Source organism: Coenobita brevimanus, chromosome 30 (genome assembly GCF_032717465.1).
Source record: "Coenobita brevimanus isolate Jiangsu-jjx chromosome 30, ASM3271746v2, whole genome shotgun sequence".
Lineage (NCBI taxonomy): Eukaryota > Metazoa > Arthropoda > Malacostraca > Decapoda > Coenobitidae > Coenobita > Coenobita brevimanus.
The window spans coordinates 16986896-17013914 of NC_136983.1; the positions used below are offsets into that span (position 1 = coordinate 16986896).

Here is a 27019-nt window from a genome sequence, read left to right on the forward strand (position 1 = left end):
CGGTGATAGTTATTGGCCGACGATGAAGATTATGATGATGTAGGTAGTGAACGTACTTTCTGGCTTGAGGTAGTGACAGAGATTAGGTTAGGCCAGACTAGGTGATGGAAGGTAAGATTCGGTTCGGCTAGATTCGGCTGAGTTCGGTTCTGTTCGGTTCGGTTAGGTTAGGTTCGGTTCAGTTAAGTTTGGCTAGGTTGCACGTAGAAATGTAAAGTAAAGTAAAGTAAGATTGGGTTCGGCTAATTTCGTTTGGAATCGGTTATGTTGTGTTATGCTAGGTTAGGTTAGGTTAGGTCGGGTTAGGTTAGTTTGGGTTGGGCTATCCTTGGACTATGTGGCCTGTCTCCAATATTAGGCCATTATTTAAAACGGTTCTCACGCATCTGTTATCAAGGAAAGATTGCCACGATTTTTGTTATATTTATGACGATAATGTCCTCACCATTAACCCTCTAATGTTCGAGAAAACTAACATTCTATTCAAACTAACGTTAGAAGAATATAGTCACCTGAGAGTACGTCACAAGAGTCTGGGAGATAGTCACCACAAATCCTCTCATTGTCTTAATAACCCTTGCCTTCTCTTCCACCTGACGAAAGTTGATTACAGAGTGTGTCAAAGGTGAGTCAGAGATCATTTTGTTAATTGTATCCGCAGTGTCATTACATAAGGAAAAAATATATATTTATCATTTAATCCACAAAAAATTTTCTCAGTACAGAAAATATTATCTATTGCTCACTGCCAAGATTTTTTTTTCTTTTAGTATTATACCACTCCTTCCTTTCCTCTCTTCTCCTTTCAATTTTGAATTTATTTTGAGGTCGTCCTTTTCTCATTTCCTTTATTCTCCCTTCTTATTTTCCTCCCTCCTTCCATTGTCATCATCATCATTGTTTATATTTGCGTCTTCTTTACAAACCTCCTTGTCTTCCTGCTTCATTCCTTTTCTAATCCTTTCCTACCCCACTCTCTGCAGCAATCTATTCTCCTAATCGGATCAAAACGTTTTGAGATTTCCTAGATCTATTGTTTTCAAACTCGATATACTTCATCCTGCCCGACTCTCAAACATTCCACAATTGAAATGAAATAAACACTCTAAATTGACACACACAAACCCACACACACACACACACACACACACACACACACACACACACACACACACACACATTTTCTAAGCAGTTACGTCACAGCCAGTCAGCAGTAGCAGATCTTCCAGGACGAAGCATAATTAAGCATGTATTGTACTCAGTGGGTGATTGTAAGGAGGAGGCATAAATGATGCTGCTGCGTGGCCATAAAACTCCGAGAAATGGTTGGAAAAAATACTTTTAGCTTCGTGTAAATTTTGTACTTTCTCTTCATACACAGATAATTATTCTTTATTGAAGCTCTTCATTTTGAGAACATCTTTGTTATTTGTCTCATTTTACAACCAGATGCTTTTATTCTTGAGCATACCTTTCACAAAGAGGACGTCTTTCTTATTGAATTTATGCTCTTACCAAATTTCTTTATTATAAGATGCGGTTAACTCTCTACTAGCGTCCCTATTCGTCTATCTCTCACTAAGGTTTTTATTATCGAAAACGAGGTGTTTCACACGTAGAATTAAGCGGTTTTAGCGAAGCAGCACCACACAGCACAGTACAACACAGCATACTACAAGTCACGTCATTAACAGAAGGGCATTAATTGAAAGGCCGCGAAGCTCTCGCATCTAATACTTTAGTATTTGTTGACTAAACTGACACCATACTATATTATTCTTGCGACTTTCAGATCTGATGAAAAAAAGAAACTTCTCTAACTGGATGGGTTAAATACCGACTAAATTAGTTTATTAGCAATAAGACGTTGAAATTTTTTTCTTGATTAAGCCTTTCACTCTCAGGACGTTTCACTCACATTAATTCAAGCATCTACCAAGTTTATTCAAGATGTTCCTCTTCATCCCTCTGACCAATAATTCTTACTGAATGAAACTGCATCATGTTTGGAACAATGAACAAGTGGGCAAATTTTAAAAAGAAAGTAGTCATATTTATATGTCAAGGGCAAGGACATACTTGATCCCGTTCACTTTAAACTTGGTGGAAGTGTTGAGGACTTGGACAAGATGAAGTGATACAACTTTAAGAAAAACTGTTCGAAGGTGTAGGACACAGGGGGATGTAAAAGGTTCGATCCTGTAACTCAAACAACTCTTATTCCACCTGGATGAAACTTGGTCCAAGGATTTAAGGCCAGACAAAAATTAAGTGAGTCTATTTTGAAAACAAAAGATCAAAGAGGAAAATCACACACCTGCGATTTAATTTGGACCAAGCTCGGTGGAGGAGTTGTGGGTTAGGGAAGGATGAAGTAATATGAGTTTGAGAACAAATGATCGAAGGTCAGACTCATAGGCCGAGTCAAAAGCTTGTCCTCAGACCGATTATAGGGTCAGGTGTTGCACCCTCTGATTGCTCCTTCTTATACTTGGTACAACCTAGGCCCTTTACCTCGAAGACCTGCTCCTAGTTACAGATTATTCCTTTTACTACCAAGATTATTTTATTCTTGAGTAATCCCTTCACCGCCAGTACGTCTTTATTTTACACCCGAGCTTGCAGAGGGGGAGGGGTTGTAATATATCCATCAATGCACCCCATACCTTCACACCGTCTCGGTGTTTAACACTTCCTGGTGTAGCGAGGGTCAGGAGGGTCACTGCCACACGTTCCCATCTCGGTTCCCAACCACATTACACATTGATTCATCTGACAACAGCACTCATAGCCATTTGTCATTATCCCACCCAGCTTTTGCATGGCAAAATCAACCCTATCGCGTAACTGCTGACAAGTTTTGAGAGGATGGGAGATTCGATATTCAAGCTCCTCGTCAATTATACGGGCAACTGTGTTGCTTGACACATCAGACAATACATGAGGGTTCCTAGCTTCCAGTTCTTTTGCAGAAATACGTGGTTTGCCCTCTAGATTACGAGGAATAAGATTGTGGATGAGCTGTTTAATCTTGCTTGGCCTACCAGAGCAAGGAGAATGGGTAAAAACATCACGTTTACCAGAGTCCTTACAACGTTTCATCCATATGTGCAGTCCTCTCTGCAAGTTTAACATTATTTGTTTATATATATATATATATATATATATATCTGTATATATATATATATATATATATATATATATATATAGATATATATATATATATATATATTGTTACAGAACAGAGAAAGATAATGTACACTTTAAGTGAGAATACGAAGAGTCACTACTGTCCCGTAAAGTTCCAGGTTCAAAACAAAAGAGTTAGGTAAAATTACAAGTCAAAGTTTAATGCTCAAACTAACAATAAAACATTCAGGACTCATAAGGATAATGTAATGGCAAATAAACAGGTTAAATATATGGTTAACTGCAATAGCCTCTATTAACACGAAATTAGCAAAGAGTAAATTTATCTAAGTCAGCCCTGATAAAATGAGATACCAGATAATACTCAGTGAATGCCAGATAAATTATTACAGATACAAACTATTATCAAAAATGACTGACATAAAACCCAACATTAATCACAAACCTCACTAGGCCTAAGAATTAACCTTATGCTACACAGTACAAGAAAAAATACAACAGTTATACTCAAATTACACACAGCTGCTAGATGTTTGGAGATTTCTTGAGCACTCACAATAATAATATCTGTACAGGGGAGGACAGAGATGTGAACAAAATGAGGAGCAGATCTAAGTGGCCATGATGCAGAGACTGAGCTTTCATTATATAGGGGCCAGCAGAGCCTGATACAACTTGTAAGCAGGACGCGCAAATGAAGCCATGGGGACAAAGAGCTGATAATCCCGCTCTAAGCAACAGAGAGAACGACTTACTCTACTATAACGGTAGAAGGGGGGAACTGAGGCAGAACACGCTCGTGATCAAACATGCAGCATACTGTGCGTTAAAATTACACAGAGGATGATGAAATCATAGGCTATGTAACACCTCTCAAAAGAAAAAAGAAATTTACAAAGGAAATTTCTTATTACTCTAAAACAATCTGTCTAAAGTCTAGATAAGCAATCTGCAATAACATTTTCTTTCCCCTTGACATGTTGTATGTCTAATGAATACTCCTGAAGAAGTAGACTCCATCTTGTCAATCTCTGATTTTTATCTTTAAACTTACTAAGGAATTTCAGTGGGTTATGATCGGTATAAATGACTATGGGGTCAAAACCAGAACACAAATAAAATGAAAAATGCTGTAAACCCAAAATCAAGGCCAAAAGCTCTTTCTCAATAGTGGAGTAGTTCTTTTGAGGTGGAGTGAACTTCTTACTGTAGTAAGATACAGGATGTTCAATACCCTGATCATCCTCTTGCAGCAAAACATCCCCAGCTCCAGTATCACTTGCATCAACAGCCATCTTAAAAGGCTTAGCAAAATTTGGAGTAGCGAGCACTGGCTGACTTAATAGAATAGCTTTAAGTTTGTTGAAAGAGGATTCACAGTTATCGGTCCAGACAAATTTAACTCCCTTTTTCAGTAGGTCTGTAAGTGGTGATACAAGACAAGAATAGAAAAGTTAAGAACAAATCTCCTGTAATAACCTACCATTCCCAAAAATCTTTGTAGCTCTTTCCTACTTTTAGGTCTGGGAAGATCACTTATAACCTGAACCTTAGCTCCTGGTGGTGCAACATGTCCATCACCAATTACATACCCAAGGTACTGAACTTCAGCTTGACCAAACTCACACTTTGATAAATTAGCTACAAGATTAGCATGAACTAAACGGTCAAGAAAATTACTGACATGGCATAGGTGATCTTTCCAGTTGTCACTGAAGATTAATACATCATCAATATAAACAACACACCCTGCCAAACCCTCTGTTACAACATTCATGAGCTTCTGAAATGTGGCTGGTGCATTCTTCATACCATACGGCATTACAGAACATGCAAAAGCCTTTCCTAGTGTTACAAAACATGAAATCTCCCTAGCACGTTCAGTCATAGGTACTTGCCAGTATCCCTTTAACAAATCAAACTTACTTATGTACCTAGCCTTTCAGATCTTGTCTATGCAATCTTCCACACGAGGGAGAGGGTAAGTGTCTGTTTTAGTTATCTGATTAACACGTCTGTAGTCAATGCAAAGCCGCTGTGACCCACCTGGCTTAGGGACCAGAGTGACAGGAGAACTCCACTCGCTCTGACAGGGCTCAATCATCTTGTGGTCCAACAGGTAGCCAAGCTCCTTCTGGATGAGAGGAACTTTCACTGGGTTCACACGGTAAGGAGGCAATTTAATTGGCTTTGTGTCTCCAACATCGACATCATGCATCAACACAGTGGTTCTTCCTGGAGTAGCACGGAACACTTATGGTACTCCTGCAGTAATGCCGAAAACTCCTGCCTTTCCTTGGGAGGTAGATGAGAAAGCTTAGTCTGGAGATCATTCATGATATCAGGATTCTTCCCCAAACTATCACTCAGGCTCATACTGCATGGGAGAGCTTCACTTGTAGACTCGGGTGGAACAGCTACAGTGCAGACTGGATTATTTTCGTCCCGCCTGTGATATAACTTTAGCATGTTGATGTGACATAGTTGCTTGCTCTTTCTACGATCTGGCGTGGCGATGACATAGTTGACATCACTAAGTTTCTTCTCCACGAAATAAGGGCCACTAAACTTGGCTTGAAGAGGTTGCCCATGAACTGGTAGCAGAATCAAAACCTGATCTCCTGGCTGAAAGTGGCGTAACCTGGACTTCTTATCATACCAAGTCATCATCTTCTCCTGAGCAGCTCCTAAATTCTCTCTCGCCAGCTGTAAAGCAGTGGACAGCCGCTCTTTGAACTTCATCACATACTCCAGCAGGTTGTCGTCATCTTCCTCCGACAGCCAGCATTCCTTGAGTAACTTAAGAGGTCCTTTTACTTCATGGCCAAACAGTAGTTCAAAAGGTGAGAAGCCCAGTGATTCATTTGGAGATTCTCTTGCAGCAAACACAACGAATGGAAGACCTTTATCCCAGTCTCTCTGATGTTCCAAACAGTATTTCTTGAGCATCGATTTGAGTGTTTGATGATATCTCTCCAACGCTCCTTGGTCTGGGGATGGTAAGCTGAAGACATGATCTGGGTGATGCCCCACTCTTTCAGAGACTGCTTGAAAACATTTGACATGAAATTACTTCCCCGGTTTGACTGTACCTCCTTGGGCAGACCAAACTTTGTGAAGAACCCTAGCATTTCCTTAACCACGTTCTTTGCTGAGATATTTCTAAGTGGAATGGCTTCAGGATAACGAGTAGCCATATCAATCATGGTCAACACATAAGAAAATCCTGAAGAAGTCTTAGGAAGAGGGCCCACAATATCCACCAACACACGGGTGAAAGGCGCCTCAAAAGGAGGAATGGGAACTAGAGGTGCAACCTTTTCGGTCTGATTACACTTCCCCACAACTTGACAGGTGTGACAAGACTTACAATACCAGGAAACATCTCTGAAGATACCTGGCCAGTAGAAGTGTTTCAAAATGCGTGCCACAGTCTTCTCACTCCAAGGTGTCCTGCCAAGCTGGAATCATGAGCCACTTGAATGATATCCTGCCTACAAACACGAGGGATGACAACTTGATATACAACCTCCCATTCACAGTCGGCTGATGCTGTTGAGGGTCTCCACTTTCTCATAAGTACTCCTGACTTTACATAATAACAAGTAGAAGCACCGGCTGACTCTTCTTCACTGTAAGCAGAGTTAGCTAGACCTTTCAACTCAGGGTCAGCAACCTGCAACTCAACCAACTCTTGACGAGACAAATTATCAACACTACGGGGTACTGCCTCATCTGGTGAGTGGTCCAAATTAGCAAGAAAAGTGTCAGCTAGGATAACATCATCATCATCATTATCCTCTAAATCACCAGTAACTTTAGACTTAGCCCTAGTGACAGCACATGCAGGGAACACATCAGGGACATCACAATCCTGGGACGCAGCCACTGGCTCACCAGACAACTGAGGAGCTGGACACACTTGACTTCCACCAATATCATTTCCAAGTAAGAAAGTTACACCTGACATTGGGAGTGTCTTAACCAACCCAACCATAACAGAACCATTAACAAAACCAGACTCTAAATTCACTGCACAGAGGAATAGAGAAGTAATTATTCCCTACACCTTGTAAGATTACAGTTTCATCAGAGGAATTAAAATTAGAGCCTAGAACACTGGTCAGCATAAGGGATTGGCAAGCACCTGTATCACGATATATTTGAACTGATTTCCTGTCATTACTGTCCAGAGGACTGACAAAACCATCAGACAGGAAATTAGCACATGAACTCTTGAGAGTGTCACCCACGTTACTGCTCAAAAGAGAATTTAAGTTACCCCTCAAAGCAGGTTCAGTTAACTCAGTTAAAGAATTCTGGGAACTCTCAAGAGTGGACACTAGACCAATTGACTGAATATTTAAAGACTCCTTTTTGTTCACATCACGCTGTCTCCTGAAACATCTCTCCGTAGTATGACCAAGCTTACTACAATAAGTACATTTACTTTTCTGAAATCTAGAGGTGAAGCTGGTATTTACTTCCTGAGAAACATCATCTTTATTCTCTTTCCTGTTACCTGTACTCTGAGTAGAGGCAACGTGCCTTTACTCACAGCTTTCCTTTTTCTCTAGAATATCTCTTGTGAGTGAGAACATACTCATCAGCTAAAACTGCAGCATCAGACAAATTATCTATTCTTTCTCATCAAGATATAGGCTTACATCTTTATAAATACACCTTTTGAAATCCTCCAGCAAAATCATCTGCTTAAATTTACCAAAATCAGAATCCACATTCTTAGAATTTAACCACTGCTCTAACAGATCTTCTTTGATTTTTGCATACTCAACATGGGATTGCTTATCTTGCTTGTAAGTTGTCCTAAATTTTACTCTATAGGCTTCAGGAACAAGCTCATAGGCCTTAAGAATCAAGCTCTTAACTACATCATAATTATCAGGTTGATCCTGAGGCAAAGATGCATAAGTTACTTGAGCTTTACCGGTGAGAACAGTTTGAAGGAGTACTGGCCAATACTCCTTAGGCCAATTAAAACCTGTAGCTACCCTCTCAAACAACTGAAAATACTTTGTTAAATCAGATTCATTAAAAGGAGGGACAAGTTTAACATTTTTAGCCACATCAAAATCATCAGAGCTAGATGATCCAGTTCCACCTTGTTTCATGCGATACTCATGGTCTGCCTGAATCCTGGCAAGTTCAATTTGTGCCTGAGCCCGTACCTCTGCCTCTTGAATACGAGCATTTGCCTCCTTAACATCAGCCTCCTTAGCACGTGCTTGAAATTCAGCTTCCTTCACTCGAGCCTCCTGCAGGGCTAGCTGTAACTTAGCTAATTCAATCTGCGTTTGCTAATTTGGAGGAGTTACATTAAACAAGCTTTCATTAATCATGGCAACAATCTGATCTTTAGACTGATGAGAGCGAACAACAAATCCCAATTGTTGAGCAACAATCTTAAGTTCATTCTTTGTTCTGTTTTCTATATCACACACTGTTTGCACATTTGACAAAAAGTCCTTGGCTTCATCAAGTGTAGTAATAGTAGACATAATTAATAAGAAACAGTCACAAAATATCAAGCAATATCCTTATGATAATATCCTGAATATCCTGATATGAGGTCGCCAAATTTTTTGTTACGGAACAGAGAAAGATAATGTACACTTTAAGTGAGAATACGAAGAGTCACTACTGTCCCGTAAAGTTCCAGGTTCAAAACAAAAGAGTTAGGTAAAATTACAAGTCAAAGTTTAATGCTCAAACTAACAATAAAACATTCAGGACTCATAAGGATAATGTAATGGCAAATAAACAGGTTAAATATATGGTTAACTGCAATAGCCTCTATTAACACGAAATTAGCAAGAGTAAATTTATCTAAGTCAGCCCTGATAAAATGAGATACCAGATAATACTCAGTGAATGCCAGATAAATTATTACAGATACAAACTATTATCAAAAATGACTGACATAAAACCCAACATTAATCACAAACCTCACTAGGCCTAAGAATTAACCTTATGCTACACAGTACAAGAAAAAATACAACAGTTATACTCAAATTACACACAGCTGCTAGATGTTTGGAGATTTCTTGAGCACTCACAATAATAATATCTGTACAGGGGAGGACAGAGATGTGAACAAAATGAGGAGCAGATCTAAGTGGCCATGATGCAGAGACTGAGCTCATTATATAGGGGCCAGCAGAGCCTGATACAACTTGTAAGCAGGACGCGCAAATGAAGCCATGGGGACAAAGAGCTGATAATCCCGCTCTAAGCAACAGAGAGAACGACTTACTCTACTATAACGGTAGAAGGGGGGAACTGAGGCAGAACACGCTCGTGATCAAACATGCAGCATACTGTGCGTTAAAATTACACAGAGGATGATGAAATCTATAGGTTATGTAACAATATATATATATATATATATATATATATATATATATATATATATATATATATATATATATATATATATATATATATTTGCTTGACTATCTTTTTTTTTTTTTTTTTTTTTGAGTGATGTGAGTGATGTAATACGCATCAACTGAGCTGGAGTAGAGTGCTGGGCCTTACCCATATTGGGAAAACAATCCACCTAAGCACATGAAACTTTGCACCAAACAGGGCACAGGCGCAAAAACCCACACAGTACCAATGCCCACGGGAAACTGAATTTTCCCACCACATGAAGAAATAATGAAAAATGCCTAATATTCAGTACTTGAGGGATGGTAACTCGCTTTTGCTCACGCTGGACAAAATAGTGGTGCCACACAGACATTTTTATGTACGATTGTGTCCCTTGTCAAACTGCCAGGGACGTCACTGCCTGGCAGGAAGATTGCAAAGTTGCGGTGCTGGAGAAGTGGCCTGGGAATTCTCCAGCCCTCAACCCCATTTGAAAACCTGTGGGCCATAATCAAGAAGGAGCTCAGTCAGAACGACACTTCGTCTATTCCTCTTCTGGTTGAGGCGGTGAGGGTATATATATATATATATATATATATATATATATATATATATATATATATATATACGTATTAGGGTGGTCCAAAGATATGAAGCTCTAAATTGTCGAGGTGCATGTTCATAAATTTGTTTTAGAAATTAAAAGATTGCATTTTACTAAATTTATTTTAATTTGGACAAAATATTGTCACATGATACATAAATTGCGTGTCAATTGTGCATCCAGGAACGACCTTGGTTCTTACTGTGATGTGTCTTGAATCCTTTTACAGTTTCATACACTATCTGAGTAACGTGCAATATTGATTTTCAAAAATATACTTTGTTTTCTTTACATATTTAGATATGGTGTGTGCTACTAGACATAAAAAACATGTTGGGTTCGTCGTTTTCCAGCAAATTACATACCAGGAAACAAGCTGCCTTCATGGGGTAAATGTCTTCAAAAATACTTTCCAGTTCCATCAGTATGACAAGCGACCCATAAAGGAAGCTTCTACTAACAACCTAAGCTAGGTAACAGATATCTGGGAAAAGGCTTATTTTCCAAACATGGAACAACGGAATGCCACTGCAAAGTTTGAATGGAAATACTTGGCCAGTAGCGATCAGTCTTTAAAGGGAAAAACAAGTGATCTGCACCTCAAATTCAAAAGAATTAGGACTTTAAAACTATCACTGAATAACCTTAATATTGTCCTTGATAATGCACTGACTCTAAGGCTTCCTACTGCACAAAGAGAAGTAGGAAGATGAGGATTCATGATGGGCGTTGATAAGGTCCTGACAAGTAAGGAGGAGTTGGCTCTTCAGTGCCGTAAGTTATCTCCAGAGAGATGTCTTTGTCATGTAGAACAGACATATTGGGTAAAACTGTTTTGTAATAAGCCTGAAACTGACTCCAAACTTGGCAGCAACCCTAGATCGAACAAAAGTGAGTGACAGACCTTCAGTTCACATAATTTTCGTAACAGCTACTGCAACGGGTCATAACTGCTCAGATGTTCTATCAATAGGTCGTCGATCAGAAGTCCAAAGTCACAAGGAATGCGATTAATGAGAAAATCAGTCTTCCTCTCTTAATGCACCGCTGCATATCCAATCCATTGGAATGGAAAATTACACACAGGTAACAGAAACCAGAAGGCTGATCGACTTCCAATAACTGTCACTGGATCTGGAGTGTCGAAACTCCTTGGTGTTCCAAAATGCAATACAGGGATAGGTGCAGCTACGGCATATCCAAGAATGTAGCGTCTTCATATTCGGAGCTGTCAGATAAAGTTGATGATATGAGCTTTGACACATCTGCAAATAATAACGGTCCAGCTCTAGAAGCCAGTAAGGTGCTTCAACAAAAATTCTGACAAGTTATTGGACTTTGCTTGCTGTCGCCATAAATATATGAACTTACAACAAAAGCTGTTTTTTCTGCCTGTTTTGGTCCGTCCTCAGGCCCAGATATCCCTGCTGAAATGATTTCATGAAGAGTGTAAGAAAATGTACCTGTATAAGTCTTACTCAGAAATGCCGTCATGATATGGATTCGATGGTAGCAAAAACATTATTTTCTTGCTAGGACGATACTGTGAAGCAAATGGCGTCATTTCAGGCCCATAATGACTATACAGAGTTTTTGGAACCCACCGCGATCAGTTTTGGCAGTGCCCTCCTAGGGGACTCAGATTCATGCAACCAGAATTTATGCCAGCTGGATAGCATGCATGATTGATGGGACCGAATCTTTTTATTTCGGAATCATTTCTATCTTACTGCACCCCTGTGGCGGGGGGGATACAACCTGGCCGCATTATGGGGTGGTACTGCTACTCTGCGGCCAGGTTGTTAGGAAGAATACTGCCACCGTATTCCCTGCGTGTCGTAAAAGGCGACTAAAAAGGGCGGGGTGAGGGAACTAGGGACCCCCTCCTCTTTTTTTTAGTTCCTAAAAAGAGACAGGCCAGAGAAAGGGATGGGGGATGGAGTTATCCCCGTACCCTGAAGATTGGGTCTATGAATGTGCGTGGATGTAGTACGATTGAGGCTAAAAGGGAGGAGATTGGGAGAATGTTTGTGAGAAGAAAGTTGGATGTGTTAGCTTTGAGTGAAACGAAGATGAAAGGGAAAGGGGAATCTATGTTTGTAAGTGTGAATGGAAGATTGTCAGGTGTTGATAGAGGAAGGGCAAGAGAAGGTGTGGCCTTGTTAGTGAGTCCGGAAGTACAGCAATGTGTGATTGAATGGAAGGAGGTATCATCGAGACTGATGTGGGTGAAAGCGAAATTTGAACGTGAGTTGTGGGTGTCTGTGAGTGCATATGGGCCTGGTAGTGAAAGGGATGAACAAGAGAGAGAGTCTTTCTGGAATGATGTTGATGAGTGTCTGCAGAGTTTTGGAGCGAATGTGAATGTGGTAATGATGGGAGACCTGAATGCTAGAGTGGGAAATGTAGCAGTTGAAGGCGTAGTTGGTATGCATGGTGTGCCTGGAAGAAATGAAAATGGGGAACAAATGATAGCGATGTGTGTTGAGCGAGAGATGGTGATTGGGAATACGCTGTTTGAGAAGAAAGATATTTATAAGTATACATGGGTGAGACAGGAGGGTGGAAGGGTTGTTGATAGAGCTTTGATGGACTATGTGGTTGTGTCTAGGAATGTAATAGGAAGATTGTTGGATGTGAGAGTTCTGAGAGGGGAGGGTGGAGGTATGTCTGACCACTACCTGGTGGAGGGAAAGTTAAGAGTAGGTAAGAGATGGATGAGAGCTAGGAGGGTTAGGTGTGGCAGGGAGGTTTTGAAAGTGAGTGAGTTGGATAAAAGAGAGAAAAAGATAGAGTATCAGCAGAAATTGAAAGATGAGTGGAACGCAGTGAAAGATTGGGAAAATGGCAGCGTGGAGGAGGAATGGCAGTTGTTTAAGTGTGCTGTGGTGGGGCATGCAGAAGAGGTGTGTGGTGTGAGATGTGTGGGTGGTGGTGTAAGAAAAGGAAGTGAATGGTGGTGCGAGGAAGTAAGTATGGTTGTGGCTGAGAAGAGACGTTCATATGAAGTGTGGCTGCAGAGGAAGGATGAGATGTCATATGAAAGGTATAAGGAAAAGAGGAATAGAGCAAGAAGGGCTGTGCGTGATGCTAAAGTGGCAGCAGATGAGAGGTGGGGTAGGCGGCTGACAGAGAATTTTCAACAGAATAAGAAAATGTTTTGGAAGGAGGTGAAAAGGGTGCGAAAGGGAGAGTCTAGGAAGGAAGAAACGAGTAAAATCAGAGGATGGAAGGATGTTAATTGAAATGGATGCAGTAAGGAAGAGATGGGCAGAGTATTTTGAAAGACTGTTAAATGTAGAGGAGGAAAGGGTGGCTGAGATTGTGGCGGATGGAAGTGTGCAAGGAATAAATGTGTTGGGAGAGTTTAATGATTCTTTGATCACGAAGGAGGAAGTGGAGAAGGCAGTAAAGGAGATGAAAACAGAGAAAGCTGCAGGTATGGATGGGTGTGCTGTGGAATGCCTGAAGGGTGGTGGAGTGACTATTGTTGACTGGTTAGTAAGATTGTTGAATGTGTGCTATGAGAAAGGTATAGTGCCAATTGACTGGGCAAGTGCTTGTGTGGTCCCTTTGTATAAAGGCAAGGGTGATAAGTATGAATGTACTAGCTTTAGGGGTATAAGTCTGTTGAGTGTTGTAGGTAAGGTGCATGGTAGAGTGTTAATTATGAGAGTTAGAGAGGGTACAGAGGGAGTGATTGGTGATGAGCAGTGTGGCTTTAGGAGAGGGAGGGGATGCGTTGATCAGGTGTTTGCTGTGAGACAAGTGTGTGAAAAGTATTTAGCGAAAGGCAAGGATGTGTTTTGGGCATTTATGGATTTAGAGAAAGCGTATGATAGAATTGATAGGGAGGCTTTGTGGACTGTTTTAGGATTGTGTGGACTTGATGGTAGGTTACTAAAAGGGGTGAAAAGTTTTTATGTAAATAGTAGAGCGTATGTAAGAGTGGGAAGTGCTGTGAGTGATTGGTTTCCCGTGAGAGTGGGGCTGCGACAGGGATGTGTGATGTCACCTTGGTTGTTTAATATTTACATGGATGGTGTTGTAAGGGAGGTGAATGCAAGAGTTTTAGGTGGAGGTCTGAGTCTGGTGAATGTTGATGGTGGAGAGTGGAATCTGAAGCAGCTGCTGTTTGCAGATGATACTGCACTGGTGACTGATTCAGAGGAGAGATTGAGACAGTTGGTAGAGGAGTTTGGAAGGGTGTGTGAAAGGAGGAAATTGAAAGTAAATGAGAATAAGAGTAAAGTGATGAAGTGTATGAGGTTGATAGATGGTAGACGGATGAATATAGTTTTGAATGGTGAGTTGCTTGAGGAGGTAGATTGTTTTAAATATCTAGGGTCACATGTTGCTGTGGATGGAAGAATAGATGCAGAAGTGAAGTTTAGAATAAATGAAGTAGGAAAGGTGCTGGGAGGAATGAAAAAAGTGTTTAAATGTCGTTCGCTTAGATTGGATGTAAAGAGAAGGCTGTATGAGGGTGTTGTGGTACCGACTGCGTTATATGGGGCTGAAACATGGAATATGGGTGTAGCAGAGAGGAAAAGTTTGAATGTAACGAAGATGAGGTGTCTGAGGAGTATGTGTGGAGTGACGCGTATGGATCGGGTGCAAAATGATGAAGTGCGAAGAAGAACTGGAGTTGTTCAGGAGATGGCTGGTAGAGTTGAGCAGAGGGTGTTGTGATGGTTTGGGCATATGGAGAGAATGGATAATGAGCGATTGGTGAAAAAGATAACTAGATCTGATGTGAGAGGTGTAAGGCTGAGAGGAAGACCACGAATAGGATGGATGGACAGTGTGAAGAGAGCGTTGGATGCGAGAGGGATGTCTGTTGAGCAAGGAAGAGTGGCTGTGCGTGACAGAAATAAATGGAGAGAAATTGTGAATGAATAAGTGATGACGCAGCCCTGAGGGGATATTCTCCTGCATTTGGTCTGATCAGCTAGTCAGGTCAGGTGCGGCTAAGGGGATGGGTCTATTATGATGTGGCAGGGGTAAACCAGTTCTGCTGTCGGGCCCTGCTGCGGATGTCACTGATTGCATTGCGCAGTTGACCCTTGTGCTGTGTGGTGCAGTGAGGATCTGTCCGTTCTCCCCTTTGGGGCTAAGATGCGAATGAATGTGTTTGAATGGATGAGTAAATGGGGAGTGTGTCGTCCTGTCTAGGCTACCTCCCTTTCCTTGGGGTAAGCAGCCTAGGTATATAGATAGATAGACTAGAGCACTGTACATGAACATCAGGGCTTGATTCACTGCTACTTGTCAAGTGAGTGCACCAGCCAATGACCTTGTATTCTTACAAATCTGATTGGTTATCCTTACATCGAGACTCTGAAGGCTACATACACAAAATTCGAAAATATTCTTTGGCATCTTCATGAACTTGTTTCTTTGGCATTCATTGATATGGATGGATGTTTCTGTGGAGATAAAAAAATGCTGAAAGTGCTCCAGAATGAAAAGTCTGAAAATCTTGCAACAAAAGATTTCATTGCCAGTAAGACTGGTGCAGATGTTGTTAGTATTTCTTCATTCAAATCTTTTATTCATTTAATCTTCATGAGGAATTACTGAGCAGAGATCCTACGGAGGGGGGAAGGAGATCCTGCCTGCCAGTCATATGAGACCCTGTAGAAAGATTGACTGGACAGCCAATATTTTCAGCTGCTAGCAGATTGGTCGGCCGACATGGCTCCATTTTTGTGCAAACTCCTCGCAGCCTGGGTGCTGGCTGACTGTACATAAGTCTAAAAATACATTTCGTCACCTGCTGTGATACATGATTGGTTGATGAAAAATATCTTGTTATTCATTCATTGCCAGACGCCATGTATCCTAAATAGGGTGGCCAAGGGCTTAGAGTTAATTGTTTTACAGGGAGGGGCACGAATCCTCCCCCAACCTCACTTGACACGTAGGGAGAACTTTATGCCAACAGCATCTGGTGTTCCCAGGCGATCACCCATCCAAGTACTAACCAGACCCATCGTTGCTTAACTTCGCTGATCGGACGTGAAGCGGTGTACTCAACGTGGTATGACTGTTGGCACTGTGATATATTTTGTTAAACTGAGCTACTAATGATTTTATGATTATCATTTTAATCGTCACCTCTACATATGGATTTTACTTCAAAGTACAGGTAAACACCGACATAATCACCAAATTATAGTGCTAACAAATCAAATTATTGATAGCCGCAAAACTGAGGATGTTGTGTTCTAATACTGGTGCTTTTTTGCCCTTATTATTGGTTTGATTGTGCTGCATTTGGATGCAATAACACTCATGGACCTTCTTTACATCTATTCCGACTCCCTTGTGATTCACCAAGAAGAAAATTATGGGATATTAAGGAGGAAAGAGCAAGCTGGTCTGTGAGTGTCATTGGTTTTGCTAGGTAAGTATTATTTATTATACATGTATTTGGCCCACATCCACATGGGGAGGTAAACCTAGATAACTTCTCAATAGAAACCACTTTACCACAATTATGGATATCAGAAAGAACAATCTTTAAATTCAACCAAATTTCCATCAAATTTACAAACCATGGGGAAAATAAATAAACACTGCTGGAGTTAATCGATCTAGCATCGTTTGGCAATGTGTCCCTGATCTTCATATGCTTCAAAGTTAGCCTATCTGATACATTTTGGAAATCTCATTTTTATACAGCTTAACTTATTAAGAACGCACCATATGTGCAAACATAGCATATCAGATATTAAAAAATGCGCCATAAAATCTGAACAGCAGTTAAGTGCCCTGGTGTTATCTAGTAGTGATCACTGATCTTTATACATACTTGAGTGATGCCCAGCAAACATACATTCCCTGCACCGGCAGGTAGCCATCCAGTCTCTTTCTGTAGGATCTCTAACGGTCACCCCAAGAACTCTTGAGGTAACTGTTGTCAGTATCTGCAGATTGAAGAGTTGTTGTTATGAAGGAATATAACTCAGTTCTAACTCAAGATTTGGAGCAGCGTTAGTATCTTCAGGCGGTCGATGGGCCCGAACATTTTCCCATTGCAAAGAAATATGTGATAACAAAAGCAAGTGGATCTGTGCTGTAGATGGTTGAGAACCAGTTGTACTTTTTTTTTTTTTTTTTTTTACGAATTAGGCTTTATGTCCATAAAATATTGTTATTAGGAGAATTTTATTTCAAAGAACATTACTTCTTGTAGAAAATGATAGATGTTAATGACTGAACCACATGAAATGCCTGTGCTAACATTTTGCTACTAAAAGTATGCTATAGGAAACTGCTTTCCCCGAGAAAAAGTAAGCCCAATGTGACTGAAAAAAAAAAAAAAAAAAAAAAAAAAGACGCGGTGCCGAGGCACAGCACACCCGTTCTCGACAGTCATTTTAGTGCTGACATATAAACACAACAGGATATCTACTCAAAGAAACTCACATATCAAGTTTGGAGAAAATTGGGTGAAAATTGACAATTTTATGCCCATTTGAAATTTTAGGCCTGACCCACCTAGCACTGACCCCCTTGCTGCTAACTGGAAGGGCGACCTTCCAGTTGCATTGGGACATGCTATAGGATGCAGATTTGAAAGATGGACCTTTAGGTTTTGGTTTCATGTCGATATGACGAATCTGAAAGGAGTTATCGCAATTTTTTTTTTTTTTTACATTTTTGGGGCCATCAGCCCGGACCTTGGCCTAATATGGCCACCAGATTGATCAGGTGATCAAGTCATAGCCCATTATCCCTGTAATCTTAGTTATCATCGCACAAGCAGTTTTCGTATAAAGTTGTTCACAGACAGACAGACAGACAAACACATAAACAAACGGCCAAAACCAACTGAAAACAATACCAGTCCCTGTGCCCCTCCTTGACAGGGACAGGTATTGAACTGATGTGAATCTTAGTATCAGTAATTATTATCACCCCCACAGGAATAATTTTATGAAAAAGCACCATTTTAGAGGGAGGAGATGTGTGGGTGAGGCGTTTGCTGTGAGACAGGTGTGTGGAAAGCAAGGAGGTTTAAATGAAGGAGGCGGCATGGGCCACTGAGCTTGAAACCACCACTCGCCTCTGGCGGCCAAATTGCTGCAGGCAAGAGGCATGGCTGACAATTGGGAGGGGCCAGATTAATGGTCAGTCAAGGCTTACACTGTCAATAAACTCAGAACTGCTCATACAGAATGCCTTAACCCTTCGTGAGTTGAGTGGGGTCCCTGTGGACCCCAGCATGTTTTTAAACTGATGCCATTAACCCACCCCGTCCCATCAACGTATGGGTACATTGCAACATTTTGCATTTGCCAGTCCCGACGATCTACTAGTATGTTGTGCAATTGCAAGGTCCCTAATTTGCAAAATTTTCAATTTCCGCGAATGATTTTTCGTACGTATACATGGGACACCTTCCTCTATTCCTCTACAAGATGCCAAGCAAGGACAATGCCTTACACCGCATAACCTCCCCCCTCCCCCCCTCATGCCATTGTCTCGGCAATTCACCTGTTACCAGTGACCTGGTCAGTAAAGACATTCAGGGCCAGAGTGATTCCCCAATCGATGACAATGTGGAGGACAAAGTTTACATAGCATTAGAGGAAGAAACAGTCAGAAATGATGATCAGGTAATTTGGCAAAAGAAGGTCAGGTATGGTGATGAGTTAGTGAGTGAAACAATGCTCATAATGCCTATATTACTGTTTGAAAACCAATATAGTCTCGTACTACATATAAATTCATACCGAGTAAATAAATAAATACCGTTTATGAATGGTGTGAAATAGTTACCCTCCCATAGAACTCGTTTTCTTTAGTGCCAGCCTGTTAGAAAACCCAGTCAGGTAAGGAGGTACTGGTACCTGGATCGAGTATTTTAAACCTCAGGTGAGCGATTTCTCTATGAATTTTCGATGTTTCTCACCAAAAGCGGAGGTTTTGGCCAAAAAAATAAAACATTGAAAATACCTCGGGATTGGGGGGTGTCAGAGGTGCGACATAGCTCGGGACGTGACGGGTTAAGCAACTTTTTATTTTTTCAACTTGGCCATTCCTGACTTTTATTGTAGATGGTTATTGTACATGCAAATATTTTTTTAGCCAAAAAGCTTCCAGCATTTAGGAGTGATAGCGTAAAAAATGTTTGTGGGGTCTGCTGGGACCCCACCTCTCTTTCCATGTGACTATTCTTTTCTCCTGATTTTTCATGTTTTTAGCATCTTGAGATAATGCCACTACCATAAACAATGTTTTATGGCAGCAATGCATTGGCAGATCATGACCTATCTGATTTTTTTGAAGCTATTGAATCAGACAGTGAATTATCTGATGCTGTTGAATAACCCTTCTATTGTATTATCATTATTAGCACTGAAGATGTCTTTTTTTTTTTTTTTTTTTGTATTTGTGAGAAAGGTACTATCATTCAGTTATTTTCTCGTGATAAAAGTAAGTTTTCTTTATATTTGTATGATACTGAAAACAAGATTATAAACATCTAATTTGAACATTTTAAGGATAACTTTATTTTATAATTATGTTATCATACTTTATATCAGAGCTTGTTATTATGAAAAGAACCAGTCCCATGAGTAGTGACAGTTAAACAATCAAATAAATGTAGGATCAGCGCATCCATACTAAAACTTTAATAAATTTCAGTTAAATGTAAATAATTTTCTTGAAAATAAAAAAAAATAAGTTAGAGAGAGAGAGAGAGAGAGAGAAAGGGACACTGATGGGTTGGCTCCATGTGCCGTGTGCTGGGCAACTTATGCACAAAATTTAAATGATGTAGCTTTATATATATAGCAGAAATCCACAAAAAAGTTATGGAATCCAGTGGGACCCCATCAGCCTCCCATGTAATTTGAAAAGGCTCAGCTCACAAAGGGTTAAAAGGAAAATGAACATAAAATTAGCAGCACAGTTGCTGAGTGAGTCTGTTGCCACAACTCTGCAGTGTCACGAATTCACGCGAGCATATTTATAAATTCGTGACACTGTTTCAGCCGGAATACCACGAATTCTAGTGGAATTCCCACTGTGCATCACTCAGTTCAACCATCCACATATTCACTCCGATTGGGATAGTTTTCAGAACAATTCTCACTATTTCACAAGTAATCATTTGTATGCACGATGTAAGTGCCTTCACTGAGTGATTTATTGTGAGCGTATATCACTACCTTTTTTCTCGTTGACAGTTGACTTAGACCACGCCTATTTCCGGTGAACACGGCCATCGCTCCCCCTTTTCATATTTTGAAGTTAGTCAGGCTTGGATCATCGTGGGTGTAGGACCGTTGTGCCCAGCGTGGAGCAGCATCGCCATTGTACAGTGAGTTTCTGAAATCTCCACCTAGACGGTGAATTGGCGAAGAGGGTTTAGCGTATTGCAGCGTCTGTCCTACAACGGCGCCCAGTTCTTTCCACTTAACTCCCCTCCACTGACCAGTATTTTTTTTCATTTTCCTAGGTTTAACCCGTCATGTCCCGAGCTATTTCGCACCTCCAACACCCCCTAATCCCGAGCTATTTTGGATTTTTTTTTTTTTTTGACTAAATCCTCCGCTTTTGGTGAGAAACATCGAAAATTCATAGAGAAATCGCTCACCTGAGGTTTAAAATACTCGATACAGGTACTAGTACCTCCTTACCTTACTGGGTTTTCTATCAGGCTGGCTCCAAAGAAAACGAGTTCTATGGGAGGGTGAGTATTCCACACCACTCATAAATGGTATTTATTTATTTATTTGGTACGTATTTATATGTAGTTCGAGAGTATATTGGTTGTCAAACAGTAATATAGGCATTATAAGCATTCTTTCACTCACTAATTCATCAACATACATGACCTTTTTTGTCAACATTACCTGATCATCATTTATGACTGTTTCTTCATCTAATGCTATGTAAACTTTGTCCTCCACATTGTCATCGATTGGGGAATCACTCTGGCCTTGAATGTCTTTATTGGCCAGGTCACTGGTAACAGGTGAATTGCCGAGACAATGGCGTGCGGGGGCAGGAGGTAATGAGGTGTAAGGCATTGTCCCTGCCTGGCATCTTGCAGAGGAATAGAGGAAGGTGTCCCGTGTATACGTATGAAAAATTACCCGCAAAAATTGAAAATCATGCAAATTATGAACCTTGCAGTTGCGCGACGTACTAGTACGTTGACGGGACTAGCTGTGACAAAATGTTGCAACGTACTCATACGTCGATGGGATGCCTTGGGTTAAGTGTTTAGCTTTTGAATGAGTGAGTGAGTGTATTTTCCTTGTTATTTTGAATTCATTTTGAGACTCATGTAACATAAATCTATTTCATTGTAATTAATAAATTTACAGTTCTTTTTCTTTGAGTTTAATGTAGTTAAACTTGTGTTCCATTTCTCCACATTTAGCTTATTTTAGTTGCCGCTCCTAGTTTGCACAAATGCTTTGCATTATTCATAACTGGTACTTGGACTAGTACTTTTGTATCAAACTTAAATTCATTGTGCCAGCCAGGAATTAATGCACCGGCAAGAACCTGTTTATCATTAATAGCATTAGTTATTGATTGTCAGGGGTGGAGTCACTTTCTCAAGAGGCTAACAGTACTAACAAACAGCACGCATGAGTAATTAGTCTCTACTGTGTACTGTTGAGAAAGTTTATAAATTTTTGTCCTTAGGGAATCGGCAAAGTAAGCTGGCATAAAGTAAAACTTACTTCTTGATTTTCACAAGTCAATTCTTTGTCTCTATTAATGCAAGAAATATTTAAAGCAATTTATTAATTCTTAAATTCACATGCCCCCGTGACATCTGGCAAACTCATTCCACGATATTAACTCCTAGCTCTAAAGTTATTAACAAGATAATACTCACTCACTCATACTTAGATATTTATCATTAAAGTCTATAGGCACTATCTTATTGGTGAATAATGATTCATTTCTATTAATTTTACATAATAGTTTTCACAGTCAGTTGTTTTTTTTAATTTTCTTTCTTTACCAGTTTAACTAGATAAAACTGGTCACCACCAACCTGTGCGTATATTCTTTACTCTTGATTATTGGCATTTCTCTGCAAAATAGCAGTCGGTACTTAATCTTTAGTTCACTGAGACTGAGTAAGCATCATGACTACTAATATGTATGTACAGGAAGCTAAAGATATGGGGCTTAGCGACCCCCCAAAAATCAAAGAATACGTCCTCTCACGGTTTTGTTACGAGCAGCAATGTGAGAATGATGCTCGTGAAGAACGTAGAATTCAACGCGAACACGAACGAGAACAACGCGAAAGAAAACGCGAACATGAGTGAGAATAGCGTGAGGAACGCAAGAGAGAAAGTGAACACGAGCAAAAACAATGCGAACACGAACGTGAACAACGTGAAAGAGAATGTGAATACGAGCGAGAACAAAGTGAAAAAGAATGTGAATACGAGCTAGAACAACGAGAGAGAGAACGAGAACACGAACGTTCCGAGCTTGAGGCACGTGAGAAACATGAACCTGAGATGCTGAAGCTCAAGTGTGAGTCCTTGACTTCAGACACATCTGGTCCAGCTAACCCATGCGATTTGTTTGTGGCCACCCCTTAGAGGATTAAGGTCTCTGGCAATAGACAGACAGGTAGATCTTTTGTATAGTGTTTCATGTTATTAATATATTCAGTTAACTAGCAGGGGTACCCGGCGTCGCCTGGGTCAAAAAGGCAAACACCCAATGCTATTTTTTGTAGTTCAATCTTCTTTATTCCTTATGCTTTTGAAGAGGGATTATAAGAAGTCCAGGAACTTTCTATTTCAGATTTAGCAGACCAATGCACAGTGTTTGTGCACATTTCTTTACTGTTACCAGTGACCTCAAATTACCTCTGACTGGCGCCTTCAGATGATCTCGGAGGTCAATCTCAAGTCACTTATGTCCGAAATGGAGGTCATTTGAGTTACCATGCAAAAATAGGGCTGCTGTGTCCAGTCGTTTGAGCGTGTCTTACAGGTGAACTCAATTTACTTCCGACCAGTGACCTAATGATCTCAAAGGTCAACGTCACATAGCCTATGTTCGAACTGAAGGTCATGTGAGTCTCCATGGCAAAAATTGGGCTGCAGGGGTACCTGATGTTGCCCGGGCCAAAAAAAAGGCGAACACTCTACTGGTGACCTCAAATGACCCAGAAGTGAATTTTGACCCAGCTAAAACCATCATTGGGATTCAGAATATATGTGGGTCTGAGGGTCTCTGCTTCTTGGTTTGGACGTGACTGAAGGACAAACAGACAAACAACACAGCTCTTATATACACATTTATTGTTATGTATCACATACCACTAATATAAGTGAATGGCAGGCGGGCATAAATTCGTTGATGCTGGTGTCGAGCGGACAGTGGGGCTGGTTTTGCCAGGACCAATATGGCTGCACTCAGTTACCCAGGCTTCAACTCAGGGCAAGCGGTTCCACGCCTGTGCCTTTTAAACCTCCTTGGTGAAAAGTGTTAAACCTCCTTGGGGAAAAGTATTTGGCAAAAGGTAGGGATGTTGTTTGGGCATTCATGGATTTAGAGAAAGTGTACTGTATGATAGAAGTGATAGGGCGGCTTTGTGGAAAGTTTTGAGACTGTATGGACTAGATGCTAGTTCTTAAAAGGAGTGAAAAGTTATGTAAACAGTACAAAGTGTGTAAAAGTGGGAAATACTGTGAGTGATTGGTTTCCTGTGAGAGTGGGATTGCAGCATGGAAGTCAGATGTCACCTTGGTTAAATATTTATACGAATGGTGTTGTAAGGGAGGTGAATGCAAGAATTTTAAGTAGAGGTCTAAGTCTGGCGAATGCTGATGGAAGAGGGTGGAATCTGAGTCAGGTGCTGTTTGCCGATGGTACCGCGCTGGTGGCTGATTCGGAGGATCCTTACTGCTGCCACTTCCCTCGAAGAGTGGTATTTATAAACGATCCCAACTCTCCATGGGAACTAAACGTTGTCACATTAGTTTTTTTTTTTTTTTTCGTAATTTATTATATTCTTTATTACAGTCGGATATCGAAGTATTAGGTGGCTGTAGGGGTGAACTTAATAATAAAATAGGCAATTTTATACACATTTTCATCTGAGGAAAGTTAATAAATAGGGCACCAAATGAGTTGGGGCCATTAATTTATACATGAACAGAGATAAATCACACTCCCTCCAAACATGTTCTTGGCGTGCCTCTTCTATAAACCAACCCCGCTCAGGCTACCCTTTCTTCCATACTGCCGTGTTCATCCACCATCTCTTACTTAGTCAAAGGGTCGTGCTGTAAGGGTGTTCGGAAATTTCATAAAACCTATTATTTAGCTATTTTATCCGCACATTATATACCCGTATTGTCTTGGTGCTGTAGTTGCAAACAAAGTCAGTTTTTAAGAATATATAAACAACATACAGAAGGAATATTAGGGTATAATATGAGCTGTATAATAAATATTTAAGGAAATGATATCACGAAGCCTCAAACACCACGAAGATTACGGTCCTAACTGTTCTTTTTCACACTGCCCATCTCTCAGTGTCTCTCCTCTTTATTCCTGATCTTTCTCTACGTTCAGTTACCCGGCTTATAAGCATCACTGTTTTCCTCAGCGTCATGTGTACCCACCTGCTTCTTTTCCAGAGACGTATTCTAAGTGCCTTACCAAGCATCATAATACATTAAAGTTTTTGGAAATTCCAGCATAATATCCTCTTCTATGAATAAGACATAGTTTACCTTAAGAACATATACAAGGACAGTAAACCGTTGATCTGTAGAGTAAATTACTAAAAAAAAGGTGCTACAAAGTGTTCAGAACCACTTAGAATACAACCCTAACTCGTCCTTCAAACCACCCGAGTCTCAATGCACGTAAAAGGAATGTCGGAGCTTAAACCCCTCACTCCATGGATAGTTTTTTCATTTATTTTTATTACCAACAGGCAATTTAATCAGCTTAGGGGAGTAGTTTTGCTGTGAAGAGGTTCAAGAAGTTAATATATGACCCCTCTAGTCTGAGAAGTCTATCACTGGGTGAATAATTCTTCAGATGGCAAGGGAAGAAATGCATCAGAGAGAAAATTGCTGAAATAATATATCTATCTATCTATATACCTACGCTGCTTCCCCCATTGAAAGGGAGGTAGCCGAGACAGGAAGACACACTCCCCATTTACTCATCCATTCAAACACATTCATTCGCATCTTAGCCCCAAAGGGGAGAAGGGACAGATCCTCACCGCACCACACCACACATGGGTTAACTGCGCAGTGCAATCAGTGACATCCGCAGCAGGGCCCGACAGCAGAGCTGGTTTACCTCTGCCACATCATAATAGACCCATCCCCTTACTCGCACCTGACCTGACTAGCTAATCAGACCAAATGCTGGAGAATATCCCCTCAGGGCTGCGTATCATTTATTCATTGACAATTTCTCTCCATTTATTTCTGTCACGCACAGCCACTCTTCCTTGCTCAACAGACTTCCCTCTCGCATCCAGCGCTCTCTTCACACTGTCCATCCATCCTATTCGCGGTCTCCCTCTCAGCCTTACACCTCTCACTTCAGATCTAGTTATCTTTTTCACCAACCGCTCATTATCCATTCTCTCCATATGCCCAAACCATCACAACACCCTCTGCTCAACTCTACCAGCCATCTCCCGAACAACTCCAGTTCTCCTTCGCACTTCATCATTTCACACTCGATCCATACGCGTCACTCCACACATACTCCTCAGACACCTCATCTCCATTACATTCAAACTTTTCCTCTCTGCTACACCCATATTCCATGTTTCAGCCCCATATAACGCAGTCGGTACCACAACACCCTCATACAGCCTTCTCTTTACATCCTTTCTAAGCGAACGACATCTAAACACTTTTTTCATTCTTCCCAGCACCTTTCCTACTTCATTTAATCTAAACTTCACTTCTGCATCTATTCTTCCATCCATAGCAACATGCGACCCTAAATATTTAAAGCACTCCACCTCCTCAAGCAACTCACCATTCAAAACTATATTCATCTCCCTACCATCTATCAACCTTGTACACTTCATCACTTTACTCTTATTCTCATTTACTTTCAATTATATATATATATATATATATATATATATATATATATATATATATATATATATATATATATATATATATATATATATATATATATATATATATATATAGACAAACAGGTGGATAGATAGATAGATAGATAGATAGACAGTTTCAGTAACAATATTCATTCCTCTTCCGGTCATATGCCTGAAGTCTTGCAACGTAGGCAAAAACACCACTCTTGCGTATTTTGGAAATGTGTAATGATGTTACAGAGTCCCAGAAATTTAATATACAAACCGGAAGAGAGAGAGAGAGAGAGAGAGAGAGAGAGAGAGAGAGAGAGAGAGGGTGGAGAGGACTTATTTTCTGGTAGAAGGCCGCCTTGGACCCATTTAAAGGATGAAGCCAACATAAAATCCTGTCACCGTTATCCAGCTTAATGGATGTTTTCCTGGCGGTATACTCTCACATTTGATTATTTTTCTCAAAATATTCTCATTTATCTTTCCAGTTAAAGTTGAGATCTGACGGCAATTACTCTCTTCAGTCCGGTAACGTGTTTTGTTTATTTTTTCTTGCTGTCTCCAGACGACTTTATTCAGAATTAGAACATCTCTTACAGTGATGGTGAATATAAAAGTTAGATTGAAGCACTCCAGATGGAAAAAATTTCTCTAAAAGAATTATGTTTTCTGGAAATAGCAAGAATACACTGAGGTAAAATGGTCACCGCGTTCAAGTGCTTAAGCATGACTTGTAAGTCGTTGCCGATACTGGCTATACTGTG

General features: G+C 40.4%; 1 non-coding gene across 1 annotated transcript; it reads right to left on the minus strand.

Moving 5' to 3' along the window:
* Positions 1-16085: 16085 nt before the first annotated feature.
* On the minus strand, positions 16086-16204 carry LOC145395347 (5S ribosomal RNA). The gene has a single exon (XR_013896590.1). It is a non-coding gene; the product is annotated as a 5S ribosomal RNA (ribosomal RNA).
* Between the last annotated feature and the right edge of the window lie 10815 nt (positions 16205-27019).